Here is a 12,500-nt window from a genome sequence, read left to right as displayed (position 1 = left end):
TTAGCTTATAGGAGCGAGCTAAAGTAAGAAAGAAACACGCCGAAACACACCGACCGGCACCCCCGACGACGACCACGGGTAAACGGCGGGACTAACTGTGACTCTCTTAAGGTGTGAGGAGGCTTTGCCTCTTAAGCAAGTTTGACTGACGCCTACCGACACCGGTCAGGTCGGCGAGGCTCCCGGCGGCCCCGAGCGGGACCACAGGTTGCGGAAGGCGTCCAAGTGAGCGGCGGCGACGCCAGGAGGCCCCCGGGGTCGACTCCGCGGCCCCCGGGTCGGTGTGCGGGCCTCCAGAGCTCGATAAAGTAGTGGTGTCGCTAGCGGTCGAGAAGGCACTTTTCGACGCCTACTGCCACCCCCACATGGCGGTAGGCGCAAAACTGGAAAATCGCCGACCAGAAATGTCGCTTCGTATAATCGACGTTTTTTTTGACCACCATTTTCAGGTGTCGGAGGTGGGTCTGGACGAATACCAACACCATTTCTGGGGTTTCACAACCGCCCGGCTTCTCCGACATATGTTGGAAAGGAGTAGCGATCGAGCGAAGGGGGCTGTCGGTAGGCGGCCGCGGGTTGCATGTGTGCCCGGGACAGCACCCCCATCCAACTAAGGGGTGTCCCCCGGGGGCCAGGGGGACCTCGTCCAGGTCGGCCGGGCGCTTCCAGACGCCTACCGACACCGGTCAGGTCGGCGAGGCTCCCGGCGGCCCCGAGCGGGACCACAGGTTGCGGAAGGCGTCCAAGTGAGCGGCGGCGACGCCAGGAGGCCCCCGGGGTCGACTCCGCGGCCCCCGGGTCGGTGTGCGGGCCTCCAGAGCTCGATAAAGTAGTGGTGTCGCTAGCGGTCGAGAAGGCACTTTTCGACGCCTACTGCCACCCCCACATGGCGGTAGGCGCAAAACTGGAAAATCGCCGACCAGAAATGTCGCTTCGTATAATCGACGTTTTTTTTGACCACCATTTTCAGGTGTCGGAGGTGGGTCTGGACGAATACCAACACCATTTCTGGGGTTTCACAACCGCCCGGCTTCTCCGACATATGTTGGAAAGGAGTAGCGATCGAGCGAAGGGGGCTGTCGGTAGGCGGCCGCGGGTTGCATGTGTGCCCGGGACAGCACCCCCATCCAACTAAGGGGTGTCCCCCGGGGGCCAGGGGGACCTCGTCCAGGTCGGCCGGGCGCTTCCAGACGCCTACCGACACCGGTCAGGTCGGCGAGGCTCCCGGCGGCCCCGAGCGGGACCACAGGTTGCGGAAGGCGTCCAAGTGAGCGGCGGCGACGCCAGGAGGCCCCCGGGGTCGACTCCGCGGCCCCCGGGTCGGTGTGCGGGCCTCCAGAGCTCGATAAAGTAGTGGTGTCGCTAGCGGTCGAGAAGGCACTTTTCGACGCCTACTGCCACCCCCACATGGCGGTAGGCGCAAAACTGGAAAATCGCCGACCAGAAATGTCGCTTCGTATAATCGACGTTTTTTTTGACCACCATTTTCAGGTGTCGGAGGTGGGTCTGGACGAATACCAACACCATTTCTGGGGTTTCACAACCGCCCGGCTTCTCCGACATATGTTGGAAAGGAGTAGCGATCGAGCGAAGGGGGCTGTCGGTAGGCGGCCGCGGGTTGCATGTGTGCCCGGGACAGCACCCCCATCCAACTAAGGGGTGTCCCCCGGGGGCCAGGGGGACCTCGTCCAGGTCGGCCGGGCGCTTCCAGACGCCTACCGACACCGGTCAGGTCGGCGAGGCTCCCGGCGGCCCCGAGCGGGACCACAGGTTGCGGAAGGCGTCCAAGTGAGCGGCGGCGACGCCAGGAGGCCCCCGGGGTCGACTCCGCGGCCCCCGGGTCGGTGTGCGGGCCTCCAGAGCTCGATAAAGTAGTGGTGTCGCTAGCGGTCGAGAAGGCACTTTTCGACGCCTACTGCCACCCCCACATGGCGGTAGGTGTAAAATCGGAATAGACCGGACCAGGAATGTCGAGGGGGAAAAAAATGACAAAGTCCTGGTGTGCCTAGGCGTCGAGAAGGCACTTTGCGACGCCTACCGACATCCCCATGTGGCAGTAGGCGTAAAACTGGAAAATCGCCGACCAGAAATGTCGCTTCGTATAATCGACGTTTTTTTTGACCACCATTTTCAGGTGTCGGAGGTGGGTCTGGACGAATACCAACACCATTTCTGGGGTTTTCCAGTTTGAAAGTTTTATAAAACATGTTCGGTAGGAAGCACACTTTGGTGTGTCGGTTCGTCGGAGCAGCGACTCTTTGCCTCGTGGTGGTCCGGAACGTCTCTACGGGCTTGTCGCAAAGGCGTCAGAAAGTGGCATCTCCGCCGCCTAGGGCTGTCACCGTTATCGCTGTCGCCGCGCTCCAACTTGTTTTGATCCGCCGCCTTCGTTCCTGCCAACCGTGCGCCCGCTCATCGTCGTTAGGTTATAATACGTGGTACGTGTGTGTGCTTCTCCGTGGACCTAGGGCTGCTCGACGTGTCGAACGATATGTTGGAACAACTAACGGCTCCTTTTCCTGGTTCCATAGTCGTCGTGGTACCCGCGTCGTCAGCCATATCTATGTCCACCATGTTTAGCCGATACGTTTGCTGCAGCTTCTGCTTCCGCCTCAGCGTTCGCCGCTCTCAGCCGCCGCTGTTGTTGCTGCCGTTCTGCCATTCAACCACTACCTGCGAATCTTTCGATGATCGGCCGAACGACCCATCGCTGTGCGACCGATAAATCCTCCGGATTAGGGAGAAACGCCGCCGCTCTCTGCCGCCGTCGAACGGAAAAACGTACATTGTAACGAACGAACGAACGAACGAACGAATTAACGAACGAGCGAACAAACAAACAAAAATAGCCGCGGGGGATGCACTATGTAGATCCTGATCCCCTTGTAACCATACGTACGTTGTTCGATGCTCTCCCGTCCTGGAAGTCGCCGCAGCAAACAGGAGGATGAGCAGCAGCAGGCGCCGCCGCCGTAACCGCCGCCTGCCTGCCGCCTCCTACTCCTGTCAGCGTCCGATCTCACAGCCGTGTGAACGTTCGCTGACACCCGATTTCTTTCCGTCTGGCAAAACCTTGGACGTCCCGCTCGCGGTACACGTGCTGCAGCGACTTCTCGTCCGACAACGCATAAGCGTCGACGTCTGCCGCCGCATCTTCTGATACGTGGACGGTGATAGCGCTAGTCCCTTCTTGCGCCACCTCCACCTTTGTTAGCGCCAAAGAAGATCGATCGAGCAGTCGTGGTCGCAGTCGATTAACCCGTTTTCACCGTCCGCAGTTCCCAAGCCGCCGATCAAGTCGTTGCTCTTCTTGTTCGTTCTTCCCATACCGTCGATTTGCACGGCTGCCGGATGAGCCATCCTCTGTCCGGCGAAGCGCTCACGTCAGTGATCGATACTTGCACCGACAGTCCTCCCGCTCGCGACTCGGTGCTCGAATCGGACTCGTTCGTTTTTATCTCGATGCGATTGTGAAAAGGGGGACCGGTCGTCAATGTCGTGTGTGTCGACGATGTTGTTCGCCCGGTCCGCCGCGTTGTTGTCGTTTTTTTTTTTTTTTTTTTTTTTCCCCTAACGTTCGCCGTCGCACGGACGAAAGGGTGAGAAAAAAAAAAAAAAGCTCGAAAAAGCCGCCCAAAAAAATCGGACCGAGGAGCCGCTTGCGAGAACGCGCCATGTGCACGTTGTCTCTCCTCGGTTTTCCGAGCACGAACACGACGCCGGTCGGTCGGTCGGTCGACGAAGGCGACGACGAAGGTGACGGGAAAATTTACGCCGCCGCTGCCCTGGTCCAGCTCCTCCCCGATGACGGCTGTGATGTTGACGTTGACGTTGGCGACGACGACGACGACGACGGAGACGACGACGACGACGAGACGGCATCGATGGCGACCACGATGACGACGACCTCGACGAGTTCAGTCTGCACCTTGACCTCCGATGTCCGTGTGCACTGCCGTCGTGCTGTTTGTCGTTTGTCGTATGTATCGCTGTCAAGGGTGCCGTTGTCGTTGTTGTTGTCGACGTTGTTGCTTGCTCTCTCGTCTCGGTCGGTTGGTACGTTGATGACGACGACGACGACGAAGACGACGACGACGACGACGAGACGGCATCGATGGCGACCACGATGACGACGACCTCGACGATTCCAGTCTGCACCTTGACCTCCGATGTCCGTGTGCACTGCCGTCGTGCTGTTTGTCGTTTGTCGTATGTATCGCTGTCAAGGGTGCCGTTGTCGATGTTGTTGTTGTCGACGCTGTCGTCTGTTCTCTCTTCTCGGCCGGCTGTGACGTGGACGTTGACGACGACGACGACGAGACGGAATCGATGGCGACCACGATGACGACGACCTCGGCGAGTTCAGTCTGCACCTTGACCCTCGATGTCCGTGTGCACTGCCGTCGTGCTGCTTGTCGTTTGTCGTATGTATCGCTGTCAAGGGTGCCGTTGTCGTTGTTGTTGTCGACGTTGGTCGCTTTCGTTCTTTGAGTCTCGGTCTCGGTCCAAGTCAGGGGAGAAACAAAAAAGAGGCCATCAGCGCGGGCAGCGCGCTTCTTCTGACGGCGAACCCCCTCGAAAAATAAATAAACACGTGCCCGTCGTTGTAGTTGTCTGTCTTATGTCGGTCGGTCGGTCGGTCGGTCTGTCGTTCTGTCGAAACAAAGTCCCAAATTCCAACGATACCTGGTTGATCCTGCCAGTAGTCATATGCTTGTCTCAAAGCTTAAGCCATGCAAGTGTAAGTTCACGCCACGCATTAGAACGGGCGAAACCGCGAATGGCTCAGGAACCGGACCTAATCCTCGGGACCGTATTCCTCCTCGGAGGCGATGGATAACTGTGGCAATTCTAGAGCTAATACATGTGACACAGGCCGCGATCGGTCGGCGCGCCGTCGTCGCCACGCCTCGCGCGCTGGCACCCGCGTCGGCCGTTCCGGGTCGCGGCGCTACATATTAGACTGAGACCGATGCGCGTCATTCCGTCCTCCCGTCGTCGGCGTTCCCGCTCGCGGGTCCGTTCGGTGGCGGGGCTCATAGGGCGGCGCGCTCCGCTTTGGTGACTCTGGATAACTCACTGGTCGATCGCACGAGCTTTCACGCCCGGCGACGGGTCTCTCGAGGGTCCGCCCTATCAACTGTCGACGGTCGGTTAAGTGCCTACCGTGGTTACTACGGGTAACGGGGAATCGGGGTTCGATTCCGGAGAGGGAGCATGCGAAACGGCTACCACATCCAAGGAAGGCAGCAGGCGCGCAAATTACCCACTCCCGGCACGGGGAGGTAGTGACGAAAAATAACGACGCGGGACTCTGTCGAGGCCCCGCGATCGGAATGAGTACACTTCAAATCCGTTAACGAGGACCAACCGGAGGGCAAGTCTGGTGCCAGCAGCCGCGGTAATTCCAGCTCCGGTAGCGTATATTAAAGTTGTTGCGGTAAAAAGCTCGTAGTCCGAACTCGGGTTCGTGGTCGCGCAAGCGGCCCCGGGGCGGCGGCGCCATCGTCCGTCGTTGACTTTGGTCGTCCGTTCGCATTCCCGGCCCTTTCCGCCGGTGTCAACCGCTAGCATACCCGCCACGCGGTCCTGCCGGCGAGGTGGACGAGGAGGTCGTGATCGGGATCCGGGAAAAAAAAAACAAGTGGTCGTCGGTTCGGTTCCGGGAGTAGTCTAACGGGGGGGTGCTACGTGTGTGTGTTTGGGTGCGTTCATTCGCATCCCCGCACTCTGACCCCCGCGCTTCTCTCCCTCTCCCTTTCCGCGCGTTCCTCTTTTTTTTTGAACCCCCCGGTCCGCTCCGAGTCCCTGCTTCGTGTCTTGTCTGCGCGCGTGTTGCGGTCGGCGGTTTCTCCTCCAAGGGTGCTCTTAACCGAGTGTCCGCGGCGGCCGGTACGTTCACTTTGAAAAAATTAGAGTGCTCAGAGCGGGCTGTTCAAGCTTGCATACGATAAGCATGGAATGATGGAAGAGGGCCTCGTCTACGTCTGTCGGTCTCCGTCTACGGCGAGGCAATGATCGAAGGGAGCGGTCGGGGCCACTCGTATTGCGACGTTAGAGGTGAAATTCTTGGATCGTCGCAAGACGAACTGCAGCGATGGCGTGTGGCAAGCACGTTTTCCTCGATCAAGAGCGAAAGTCGGAGGTTCGAAGACGATCAGATACCGTCGTAGTTCCGACCGTAAACGATGCCGACCGGCGATCCGCCGGCGTTCGCTTCCATGACCCGGCGGGTAGCCTGCGGGAAACCAGAGTTCGGTTCCGGGGGGAGTATGGTTGCAAAGCTGAAACTTAAAGGAATTGACGGAAGGGCACCACCAGGAGTGGAGCCTGCGGCTTAATTTGACTCAACACGGGAAAACTCACCCGGTCCGGACACCGGTAGGATTGACAGATCGATAGCTCTTTCTCGATTCGGTGGGTGGTGGTGCATGGCCGTTCTTAGTTGGTGGAGCGATCCGTCTGGTTGATTCCGATAACGAACGAGACTCCGGCCTGCTAACTAGTGCGCCGATGTCAGTGATTTTTACGGCGGGCTCGGCGTCCTCCGTGGCGCTCGGGTCCGGGTCGGTTTTCTCACGCACTTCTTAGAGGGACGGGTGGCAGAAAGCCACACGAGGCGGAGCGATAACAGGTCTGTGATGCCCTTAGATGTCCGGGGCCGCACGCGCGCTACACTGGAGGTATCAGCGGGGACTTCGCCCCGGCCCGAGAGGGTTGGGAAACCTCTGAACCACCTCCCGTGATAGGGATCGGGGCCTGTAACCAACCCCGTGAACGAGGAATTCCCGGTAGGCGCGGGTCAACAGCCCGCGTCGATCACGTCCCTGCCCTTTGTACACACCGCCCGTCGCTACTACCGATCGAACGGTCCGGTGAGGTCCTCGGATCTGGCCGACGACGCCGCCGGGCAGTGCGCGACGTGTCCGTCACGACACTCGTGCATCTACGCCTCGGCGTTCGATGCCTGGAGAAGACGACCGAACCCGATCGTTTAGAGGAAGTAAAAGTCGTAACAAGGTTTCCGTAGGTGAACCTGCGGAAGGATCATTACCGTTTTCCCGTTCGAGACTGGTTTGTTGTTTTCCGGCCTACCTCCTCTGTCTGTCGGCGTCAACGCCTCGAATGCGCGCAAACAAACCTATAAAAGGCGGAGCGAGAGATAGATTTGTGGTGACGCGGAGGTTTTTAAAGCCCCAGCTCTTCTTGCTTGCTTCCGCGTCTTACCACCTGTTTGTTTTTTCGCCCACCGCAAGTGATGGCCGCTTCTTCTTTGCCTTGTCGCCGCTTTATCGTTTTTTTTGTTTTTTTGCAGCCGCTGTGCCACCGCCGCTAGCTAAAAAAACAAACTACTCGCGACATTGCAATGCCGTCACGCCTCCTCGCACAGACCTCCTCGCACACTACTAAATCTATATAAACAAAAACTAATATAAAAAAACCAAGTGCTGAACCCTGGACGGGGGATCACTCGGCTCGTCCGTCGATGAAGAGCGCGGCCAGCCGCGATAACTGATGCGAATTGCAGGACTCAGTGAACATCGACACCTCGAACGCACATTGCGGCCCCGAGATCCCTTGTCTCGGGGCCACGTCCGGTCGAGAGGCGGAACGTTACATGTCTTTCTCCGTTAACGAAACGACATCTTGCCGTCCCCGTGCCCGCCCGGTCCTCGGCACGGTGGTAACCGGGACGTCGCAGGAGCGAGTGACGAGGGGGAAGAAAAATAAAAAAAGAATTGACTCCTTTCAATGTCTTTTTTTTTTTTAAAACCCTCTCCGGCCTCCTCCTTCGTCTCCCGCTGGCAGACCGCGGAGTCTTTTCCCTTTTCGACCGCGTGAAGAAACACTGTGGAGGAGGAGCAGGAGGAGTCTGTCCGAAAGCAGCCGAAGGGAGACCAAAAAAAAAGTACCGACCTAACCGACTGCCGACGTAAGCGCCGCCTGCTCGTCTCGCTCTCTGCCTCATGAAGGTGTCTCTCAGCGACGCCTCGAGCAGCGCGACGAGCACGGCCGTCGCACCGTAAAAAGGTGGCCGCGTCGTAGGCAACGCAACGTCGGATGGGGAGGACCCACGCTTTTTTTTAATTGTTGGCTTCTTCATTTTCGGTCGGACGGGCGCTATATCGGCCAGCCGTCGTCACACGGAGGGTACCGATCGAGATTCCTCTCCTCCAAACACCACACTCTACTAAAAACCGCCGCCCTCGGCTCGGACGAGACGACCCGCTGAACTTAAGCATATCGCTAAGCGGAGGAAAAGAAACCAACCGGGATTCCCTTAGTAACGGCGAGTGAACCGGGAGAAGCCCAACGCCGAATCCCGTCGCAAGTTAAAGGCTTCGGGACGTGTGGCGCATGGGTCGAAGGCAGCCGTTCGTTTTCGTCTCGCATAGTTCGGAGTTCCCTCGATCGGGGCCGCCCGCGGCGGGTGCCAGGCCCATTCGGTGCGGACGGCGAGCGACGGCCTTCGATCCGAGAGTCGGGTTGCTTGGGAACGCAGCCCAAATCGGGTGGTAAGCTCCATCCAAGGCTAAATACCGGGACGAGTCCGATAGTCGACAAGTACCGTGAGGGAAAGTTGAAAAGAACTTTGGAGAGAGAGTTCAAGAGAACGTGAAACCGCCCAGGGGTAAACGGGTGGGACCGCTCACCGCGATCGCGGGGGGACTCAGTCCGGTGCTGCCTAGGCTCGAGCCCAAACTCGATGTGTGTTCTTGAAAGAGAGGCCGTCGCGGCACAGGTCGTCGTTCGTCGTGTCCGCGGGGGACTCGTTCCCCGCGGTTCCAGCTTTTGTGCCCGCGTCGCCGACGAAGGAGACGGGCCGCGTGGATAGCGGGAAGGGAAACGTGGTGACGACCGCGGCGTCGGTAGGTGGCTGCGTCGGTTGGCTGCGACGGAGGGGACTCGTCCTCTCGATCGCTGCTGCCGCCGGGCCCTAACCCGCCGCATCCGTCGCCGCCGCTTCTTCTTTCCTCCTGCTCCCTCCGCGCGCGACTCCGCTGCACCCGTCCCCTTCATCATCGCTCGGCGTAATCATGGCGCGGGCGCTTCGGCGCGACCTCCGCGCGGCCGGCACCGGACGCACTTCCCCTCCGGTCCGTCGTCGCGACCCGTTCCCGGCGTGCAGGTCGAACACGCGGGTTTTTTTCCGTAGGCGGCAGGCGTTTCATCACCCTGAAAACCCCCGTCTTCCCACCTTGTGAAGTCGGGGGCCACCGGCCGTCGGGCCCGCGAACGTAACTGCCCCTTTCTGCCGGGAACGGAGGAAATCTGACACGATCCGTTACACGTGGCGAGCCGGTCCGTTTTGATCCCGCCGGAAGTCGCGTGCGGGCGACGCACTCTGTGTGTCGCTCCTTAGGCGCCCCACCGTCTCGGGCGCGTGCGCGATGAGAGGCGGGATAGGACTGGCGCGGCCTCGCCGTCACGCACCTCGCCGACGTTTCGGGTTCTTGTCGGGGGCAACCCCGCCCGCGCCCGTTTCCGTTTCCGGAGAGGTCGCTCGGCGACGCTTTTTTACTCGAGCCGCCCGCCACCCCGGGTCAGCGACGTGCATCGGCAACCCACCCGACCCGTCTTGAAACACGGACCGAGGAGTCCTGGCCGTTCGCGAGTCGTAGGGGCCACCTCTGACTAACCCCGAAGGCGAAGCGAAAGCGAGAGAGCGTGTAGGAGGGCGTCGATCGGGAGAGGTGTCGTGGCAAAGTCGTCCGGGGGTCGTCGGGGGGTGTCGTCGGTCTCGTGCCGTCGTCTTCTCCTCGCCTCACCCGCCTCCGAGCCGTGCCCGATCCCGCCGGCGCGGCGTTTTCGGCCTTCCGCCGTCGCTGCTGCGGTGCCCGCAACTTTTCCTTTTTTCTCTCTTCCCGAGAGAGATAGGAGAGGGAAGGCTCGTGGCTGACGTGCGGTTGTTTTTCCCTCCTCCCCGAGAGGGGACCGGCGCATCATCCAAAAAGGGGAATTGCCGGGCGCCAGCTTCCATATCCTCCTTCCGCCCATCGGTGAGATCCCGCGGCTTGAACTAGTCCTATTTTGTCGTCGAGTTTAGGCGCTGCGCGCGGGCGCATCACCCCCGGGTCGGTTTCCCCTTTTTCCGAGTACGACTCGGCCGACTCTGGCGTAGCGAGCGACCAGGGACCCGAAAGATGGCGATCCACGCCCGGTCGGGATGAAGCCAGAGGAAACTCTGGTGGAAGTCCGAAGCGCCTCTGACGTGCAAATCGATCGTCGGAACCGGGTGTAGGGGCGAAAGACCAATCGAGCCGTCTAGTAGCTGGTTCCCTCCGAAGTTTCCCTCAGGATAGCTGGCGCTCGATCGTCGCAATTCCATCCGGTAAAGCGAACGATTGGAGGCCCCGGGGCCGTTCACGGCCTCGACCTACTCTCGAACTCGGAACGGGTGGAACGGGCCGACTCTCCCGAACGACGGAGCCGACCCATCCGGCCGCCGCCGCCAGCACGCTTCGCTGGGCGGTTGGTCACCTCGAATGCGAGTGCCAAGTGGGCCACTTTTGGTAAGCAGAACTGGCGCTGTGGGATGAACCAAACGTCCGGCTAAGGTGCCTAACGCGACGCCCATGAGATCCCCGAAAGGGTGTCGGTCGATATAGACAGCAGGACGGTGGCCACGGAAGTCGGAATCCGCTAAGGAGTGTGTAACAACTCACCTGCCGAATCGACCGGCCCCGAAAATGGATGGCGCTGGAGCGACGGACCGATGCCGGACCGTCGCGGCGAGGAGCGATGAACTTTCGCGCCGAAACGATGCCGCGACGAGTAGGAGGGCGCCGCGGCGAGCACGGAAGCCTAGGGCGCGAGCCCGGGTGGAGCCGACCGCGGGTGCAGATCTCGGTGGTAGTAGCAAATATTCGAACGAGACCTTCGAAGACCGAAGTGGAGAAGGGTTCCGTGCCAACGGCGGTCGAGCACGGGTCAGTCGGTCCTAAGACGCGGGCGAAAGTCTTCCCGAAAGGCGCCGGATCCGTTATGAAAGGTGAAAGGAAAGCGAATCGAATCGAATCGAATCAAAAGCCCAAACAAAAAAAAAGCGGCCGGCCTCCCGTCGAAAGGGAATCGGGTTAATATTCCCGAACCCGGACTCGGAGAGGGCCCGGGGGTGGCGACGCTGTCGGCAGCGATGTCGGCGGCGCCCGTCGCTTCCCGGGCGAAACCGCGGTGACGCAAGCGAGCCCGGAGACGTCGCCGGGAGCCCCGGGAAGAGTTCTCTCTTCTTCGTAAAGGACCATGTCCGTGGAATCGGCTCGTCCGGAGATACGGAAAAGGTACCTGTAGAGCGCCGCGGCTCGGGCGGCGTCCGGTGCGCTTTCGGCGGCCCTGGAAAATCCGGGTCCGGTTTTCGCAGCTCTCGAGTCGGTCCGTACCCACCATCCGCAGCAGGTCTCCAAGGTGTACAGCCTCTCGTCGATGGCATCAATGTAGGTAAGGGAAGTCGGCAAAATGGATCCGTACCTTCGGAAGAAGGATTGGCTCCGAGGACCGGGTCGGTCGGGCCGTGCCCGCGCGAAGCGAGGAACCGGTACGGGGCTGTAGCGTTCGCTCCGTTCGCGCTTTGCGGCGAAGGCATAGGGGCCGCGGCGGTCCGTTGTGCGGCGGCGTGTTCCGGTCAAGCGGTCGCGGTCAAGCGAGCGTGTGTTGCGGGTCGGAGAGCGATACGGGTGGGAGTCCGCCGTCGGGCGGCAGGAGTGTGGCGTCGACCAAAAACGGCGGGGGACCGTCGGCGGGGGTCGTCTTTCTGGCGGCGGCGGTTCAAGCGGCTTTTCTGCGGGGTGCTTCGCTCCGGGGTCGGGGTGGCGGCGGGCGGCTCCAATCCGTTCGTCGCAACGTCTCCGTCCTCCTCGAAAAGGGGTGAGGCTGCCTTGCGGACGTGTCGTCGTCGCTTTGCCGGTGCGGTCTTCGTCGGCACCTCCGACGCGGCGTCCTCCGCTCCTGCGCTGTCCGCGCGATGCTCCCTCTCTTCTCCGTCCTTCTAACTCCTCGTCGCGGCCGGTTCAAGGTTGCGTCGTCGCCACGGGACTCGTCCGCCTGCGGTACCGCCTCGTCGCTACCGGCGCGTCGGGTGGCGAGCAAAACGGCTCCTCGCCCGGGTCTTCGTGGAGCGCCACGGCTTCCAGCCCCTCTTCGGGTGAAGGCGGGTGCTGCTTCGCGGCAGCGTCCGTCCCTCTTCGCCCGTTGCTCAGCGTCTCTCTCGGCGTGGGGGCGTTCGTCCGGCAGCGAACGGTCAACTCGGAACTGGTACGGACCGGGGGAATCCGACTGTCTAATTAAAACAAAGCATCGTGTGGCCGGTCGACCCGTACAGACACGATGTGATTTCTGCCCAGTGCTCTGAATGTCAAAGTGAAGAAATTCAACCAAGCGCGGGTAAACGGCGGGAGTAACTATGACTCTCTTAAGGTAGCCAAATGCCTCGTCATCTAATTAGTGACGCGCATGAACGGATCAACGAGATTCCCACTGTCCCTACCTACTATCTAGCGAAA

At 60.5% G+C, this 12,500-nt stretch overlaps 1 non-coding gene and 2 pseudogenes across 1 annotated transcript; all 3 read left to right on the top strand.

Moving 5' to 3' along the window:
- Positions 1–4,683: 4,683 nt before the first annotated feature.
- On the top strand, positions 4,684–7,053 carry LOC145273514 (small subunit ribosomal RNA; annotated as a pseudogene).
- Positions 7,054–7,451: 398 nt separating this feature from the next.
- Positions 7,452–7,609, top strand: LOC145273586 (5.8S ribosomal RNA). The gene has a single exon (XR_013866410.1). It is a non-coding gene; the product is annotated as a 5.8S ribosomal RNA (ribosomal RNA).
- Positions 7,610–8,202: 593 nt separating this feature from the next.
- Positions 8,203–12,500, top strand: part of LOC145273262 (large subunit ribosomal RNA) — a 4,418-nt pseudogene continuing 120 nt past the window's right edge.

The sequence above is a fragment of the Euprymna scolopes genome, unplaced genomic scaffold (assembly GCF_053919585.1).
Source record: "Euprymna scolopes isolate OS-2025 unplaced genomic scaffold, ASM5391958v1 sca1, whole genome shotgun sequence".
Lineage (NCBI taxonomy): Eukaryota > Metazoa > Mollusca > Cephalopoda > Sepiida > Sepiolidae > Euprymna > Euprymna scolopes.
This window is presented reverse-complemented; position numbering and strand designations above follow the sequence as displayed.